The sequence below is a fragment of the Nelumbo lutea genome, chromosome 3 (genome assembly GCF_056320005.1).
Source record: "Nelumbo lutea isolate HS-2025 chromosome 3, American lotus-T2T, whole genome shotgun sequence".
Taxonomy (NCBI): domain Eukaryota; kingdom Viridiplantae; phylum Streptophyta; class Magnoliopsida; order Proteales; family Nelumbonaceae; genus Nelumbo; species Nelumbo lutea.
The window spans coordinates 8040250-8046792 of record NC_142686.1 but is presented as its reverse complement, the minus strand read 5'-3'; positions in this window follow the sequence as shown (position 1 = coordinate 8046792).

The following is a 6543-nucleotide window of genomic DNA, read 5'->3' as shown; positions in this document are numbered from 1 at the left end:
AGTTTTGAATTGAAAAAAAGGAGATGAATCCTTAATATAAGGAATGCCAAATGTAGCTTAAAGTGGTTGTTACATGGATAATACCAAATAATGTCTTGAATATTTGCAAAAGCTTATAACCATCATTGTACTGTTAGTGTAGAGGTCTATGAATAATTTAGTTATGTGTAAACTATTCACTGAAGACTTCTCATTTGTCAAATCTACCCCATATTTATTCTTTTAATTATATTTCAGAAAAGTATAGATAGACCCAGATTTTTTATTTTAATTAAAGAACTATAAACATTCAAACCTACCGCGACAGTACTTTAGCCCCTTTAGGTTCTTATCTACATATTGCAATCATTGCACTTTTATCTATCTATTCCCCTTTTGTCCGGATATATGATGTTGATAGTGACAACAGCGTACAACTACTCACTAAAGACTTTATAATTGTCAAACCTACCCCACACTATTATATTTTGATTTATTATTTGAAACGTAGTTGTTATGAAAAAACTTTGTAATTTGTATTTATATTTAGTATTTGTTTGGTTCATGGTTGAAATAAGTTTTGAAATCCCGGGAATCAGAATCGAAATCCCGCCTATTTAACTCAAATAGTAACTCGAATTAGAATCGGAATGGAAATAAACTGAAATGGGTTTTCATTCCAAAGAGAGGGGGATGGAATGACCATTTCACAAGCCCCTCCCCTAGTTTATTTATTTACATTCTTCTTAATATAAAAGATTTTATTAAAAATAAGGCCAAATGATATTCATAAGCCACAAACTACTATTAAGGCCCAAGTTTTAGTAGATTTTTTCGTTGAGTGCACGTTCAGCTTTGAAGTCCTTAGGCCGGTTGAGCCCGAAATCCCCAGTTCGGGTGAGCCCGAAGCTCTAAAGCCAATAGAGTCTGGACCCCATAAAGTAGCAGCCAGTATGGCATCTCTCCTAGTTAGGTGAAACACGAACTGGGATGAGGAGCCTTGGATCCTTCACATAGATGGCTCCTCGAACCAGTAGGGCTAGAATAGTGTTGTGTGACCCGGGTGGCACGAAATTGAAATACGCACTACACTTTGAGTTCGCAGCATCCAACAACGAGACAGAGTATGAGGCATTGATAAACGGGTTGAACCTAGCGCAAAAGGTAAGAGCAAAACACATAGTTATCTGTAGCGATTCCCAACTTGTGGTCAACCAGGTTACGGGCGAATACGAAGCACGCGAGCTGACTATGATCGCCTACTTGGCAAAAGTAAAGGAGGCTCTGCTCAACTTCCAGTCACAATTCATCAGGCAAATCCCGAGGTCAGAGAACACTAAGGCCGACGCCCTATCCCGGTTAGCTAGCACGAGTCACAACACCATGAGAACCGTGTACATAGAGGACTTACCTTGGCCTAGCATTCTCGGTGGGGCAGAGGAGGTCGCTCCTGTCTTCGAAGCAAAGCTGAACTGGATCAACCCACTCGCGAGCTTCTTGCTAGATGGAACCCTCCCTGCGGACCACAATGCAGCTAGGACGGTGCAGCGCCAGGCAGCCAAATACGTCATAATGGACGAACGACTGTACCGATGGCCCTACACGCTCCCCTACCTGCGTTGCTTGTGACCTGCCGAAGCTGAGCTCGTACTCCCCGACACTCATGAAGGTCTATCCGACGGACAGTTGGGAGGCTGAGCCCTTCCCCAAAAGGCACTTCGACAAGGGTACTATTGGCCAACGATAAAGGTAGAGGTCGTCGAGCTCGTCAGAAAATGCGACAAATGTCAGAAGCATGCCAATATCCACCATCACCCTACCATCGACCTCAAATACCTCACCAGTCCATGGCCCTTTGCGCAATGGGGCATCGACCTCCTGGGGCCATTCCCGCCAGCAATAGGTGGGAGGAAGTTCCTAGTGGTGGCAGTAGATTACTTCACAAAGTGGATAGAAGTTGAACCTCTGGCAACAGTTACAGCCTGAAACGTACAAAACTTCTTTTGAAAGAACATAGTATGTCGCTTCGGGTTACCTCGGGTACTGATCTCCGACAATGGCAAGCAGTTCGAGGATATCAAGTTTCAGGAATGGTGCCAAGATATGGGAATTCGACAGAACTTCACATCGGCCGCACACCCGTAGGCAAACGATTAGACAGAAGTAATGAACAGAGCTATCCTCCGAGGAATGAAAGCGCGACTAGACCGAGCTAAAGGGTTGTGTGCGGATGCACTACTAAGTGTTCTATGGGCTCATTGAACCACAGAAAAAACCGCCACAGGAGAAACCCTCTTTAACCTCACCTACGACATTGAAGCAGTAATCCCGACGGAGATCAAAATACCTACACTATGAATTGAAGCATATGACAATAAGATAAACAGAGACGAGTTACGTACCAACCTTGACCTACTGCATGAGGTAAGAGACATCGCGCACATCTGGCCCATAGCCTACCAGCAAAGAGTAGCTTGGTACTACAATGCCAGAGTAAAGAAGCGGAACTTTCGCGTCGGCGACTTGATTCTTCGTAAGATCATGGCACCCGAGCCCGACGTGGGCAAACTTGGACCAAATTGGGAAGGGCCCTACCGAGTAAAGAGAGCGCTCGGGGGGGGGGGGGGGGGGAGGCATACCAGCACGAAACTTTAGAGGGCAAACATGTACCCCGAGCGTGGAACGTCGTTAACTTGAGACAATATTATCTATACATCACTAAGCGAAGTGGACTAAGCCGCTACCAGAGAAGGCTACAATGTTGAGTTAACAAGGTCCTCGGCATAGGCAAGTGAAGGCGAAACAAGCCGCACGAGTACAGTAACCCAAGCAAAACAGATCATGCATATGATCAGTTCGGCAAATACGGTCAGTTCAGGAGAGAGAGCGACCTACACTTAACCAAAAGAGTCATTCCATTACAAAATAAGGGAGTGTACATTTCAAAAAAAAAAGATATATATTCAATATTGAGCTCACAGGCCCGGAGGTACTTCTTCACCATCAGAAGGCACATCGACAATACCCGAAGGTCCTGCCGCATCCTCAGAGTCCGGTTCACCGTTTGCAGCATCGGCCATCTCCTGAGTAATGCGCGAAGTGGTTATAGCGCTAATATCGAGCTCGGGGTATGTATTCCGGATCATTCACCGGCATAGTTTAAAGCACCTTCTGTATGAGCCCACCATCAAGTCATCAAAGCGCGACGATGCGATATATTCATCGACGGCCTTCTTCTTGGCATCCTCGATGCCTTGAGAAAAGATTTGTGTCCTCTCACTAATATCCTCTTGAAGGTATTCAACCTGATGCAGCAAATCCAGCATCGAGTATGTTCATATGCTTCACCACAACTCCTATGGCCTCGACATCTCTTTGAGACCTCGCCTGCCTAGCCTGTGCAGCGCAAGAAGCCGCCTCAGCAGCTCGGGAAACCACCTCGGCAACACGGAAAGCCTCTTCGATAGCTCGCGCCTGCCTCGAGCTCCTTTTCACTTGGGCCTCCAAGTAATGGATAGAAGAATTCACCTACAAAAAGGAAAGAACGAATGATCAAAAGAACAATAGCAAAAAAGATAAAAGCAAAGAGCCCGACAAGAAATCGCTGACTTACCACCATGGCATGAGTGGCAGCACGACAAGCTACCTGGTTCAAAGGAAGCTTGGTCCATGCCGCGACCTCCTCAGGATAAACGGCCTCCCTACTCTTCTAAAGAGCGTGGTTCGGCGACAACACGCTCCTGAACTCGCCTTGGGCTCTCGAGCCTGAGGGCCTAGCTCGCGTATAAGCAAACTCAAAGTAAGCGGGAGCCCCCATGTAAGTAGCCTCGGCATAAGGGGCCCCTACCGCTTCATGTATTGGAGGGGCCATCTCGGGCTCCCTGGGCAGATCCACTGACGGGTAGTCCGGTACCTCGGGCTCCGCATCTCGGGGCAGCTCGGCACGAGTTCGTTCGGCAACTCGCTTCCTCCTCTTCATGACGTGAAACAGGTTCCCGCCACGAGTCTTCTCTGAGTCCATCACACCTGCAAAAAGAGTTCGGCATCAGGAAAACAAAAGAACAGAGCAAAACAAAAGACAAACCTCTGAGTAAGGAACCTACCCGAGCTCAGACTGGCCTCAATGAGCTTGGCCTCCGTCAGATAATGGTGGCATTTTAGCCCTTCGTCGTGCCCATTGCCGGAGGCCCTTCGCCATTTCCTTATCAAGCGTAACACCGGCGTCAGGGGTAGCCATCCCCCACCCAGTTTGGAACGGCCACCCCAATGCACTTCGCACTCCAAAGTAGTCCCGTTTCCAGGCTGGGACCTTGTTGGGAAGTTCGTGTAATAGCTTAAAACCCGGGCGAGGAGACAGGTAATACGCCCGCCTACGCCTGGGAAGGGGACCCGTTTGCTTCTTAAGCATTAAAATGGAAGAGAAGATCTCCAGGTCTAAAGGCAAGACATGTTCGCAAAATAGGGAGATTGTCCCCACCAAGTTACGAATAGAGTTCGGGTGAAGCTGGCCGACAGTAACGCCGAGGTGGTTCATAACAACGACAATGAGGGGGTGGAAAGGCAGGTGCAACCCCGCAACGAGCTGCTCTCGGAATATCACGATCTCATCAGGATTGTGTTCCTAAGGGAAACTGCCCGAGGGTATGAAGTAGGTGTACTCCCTAGGCAAGTTGAATTGGTTAATAAGGGAGTGAAGCCCCTCAGTCGTCATGGTCGAGGGCCCAAACTTGTCTAACATCCGACCTCGACGAGAGGAAGACGCCAAACTACCCGAGGCTACTCGGCCTACAGGTTCGAACTCTTCCTCGAGTTCTACCTCAGGTTCACTAGGACTGTCGGGGGATGCAACTCGATTCATAGAACCTGCATCTGACCCCCTTGAAGAACTGTCTGAGCTATCCGATCTAGACATCGGAAGGTGAAGAAGGATTCCAAGAAAGTACTCACCCGGAAAAAAGCAAATGGACCACGGGAACGTGAACGCGAGTTAAAGGCTTGAACGCAAGCTGAAACTTGGATGCGAGCTCAAGAAGCAAAACGCAGGATAATGACAGTGACTGGGGTCCCCCACTATTTATACCCACAGTAATCGAGAATCAACGGTTCTGATCAAAGCAAATCCAACGGCCCAAAGTTGCGCTGACCGCATGTCTCCTGAGACCGAGACGTGACTGGCCGCACGTCTCTTGAAACTGAAATGAGCGCCAGCGCACGCCTCCTCGCATTAAATGCGACAGCAACGCGTTTTTCAAATTTGAAAAGACGCCCATTATCACGTCTCCCAGTGGCGCGCTTTTTGAATTTTGAAATAAGTGCGCGCAGTCACGTCTGTCAGCATTTATAGACAGATTTGCGCGTTTCCCATATTTTTGGCGCTCGAGAAACCTGAAAAAACGAGTTCAAAGTACGGGACAAATCCACCCGCCACCTCGCGAACTCCCGCGCCAAGGCAAGTCTCTTAGCGCGAGGAGTGGGGGGCAATTGATGAAGGAAGATTTGGCTCGACCTCGTAACCACTCAACACGTGGCAAAGGCAACAGCTCGGCACAATAGCACGCCCAAGGCGCGAGCTCCGAAAGGAGGAACCAGCGGTCCGAACTCCCCGTAAGGAGCCCGAGCTCTCCCTTAGGCTCCAAGCCTTACGAACACAAATGGCAACAACTTGAATTGGCCTGCCCCATGGCAGTTCGGGCCACACCTCTATCCGAACTCAAGACTTCACCTCACACACCACTCCAGCACTTTGCCTCCAGGACGCCGAACTGAACAACCGTACCGTACCTGACTCCGAAGGAGTCCGTATCCAGGGACGACGCACCTAACTGACTTGGGATCTGACACTTGACAGCCGCATTTCAACGGCCGCGTGCCACCGCCACCTACCACCGTCATGTCCAGTTACAGAGACGGCTCCGACAAAGAGAGCAGTGGCGGTTCTGCCCCAACAGATGTGATGACACCCGAACTGGCAGGAGCGCAGTGGTAATCATACCCGACCTGACAGAAGTTTAGGAGTGAGTGCGCGAAGTGGTTATAAAAGGCTCTCTACCCCCCAAGAACAAGGTATGTGAACTTTACGCCATCTGGTTTTATCTTGCCTTTGAGAGAATACTGACTTGAGTTTCGGAGCAATCTCACCGAGTTCCTCCCCGAAGATTCCTCACCTTCTCCATTTCAGACACCTGTTGCTCCTGTCAGAGGCAAGGTCGTTGACAGTTAGAACCGGCCAGATTGCACACCATCAGGACCGATTGGGGTGATTCTGGTTCTAGAACTTGTCCTGATATATTGATTACAGTTCTTTAAAAAATCCTGATTATATATATATACATCAATACAGTTATTAATCTTTTTATCAGTTTCCTTTTTAGCATGTTTTTTATTATTTTTTAGCAGAAGTATTATTAGCATACATATCAAAATCGGGTCCATCAGGTTGGACCCATTGTTCCAAGAACCGATCGATTCGGTCCTGGGTCCAGAATTACAGACCCTATAAGTTCTGGATCGATTCCAGGTCCGCGAGTTATCTATCAGTTCCGGGACCTATTCTACGTGGTTCCG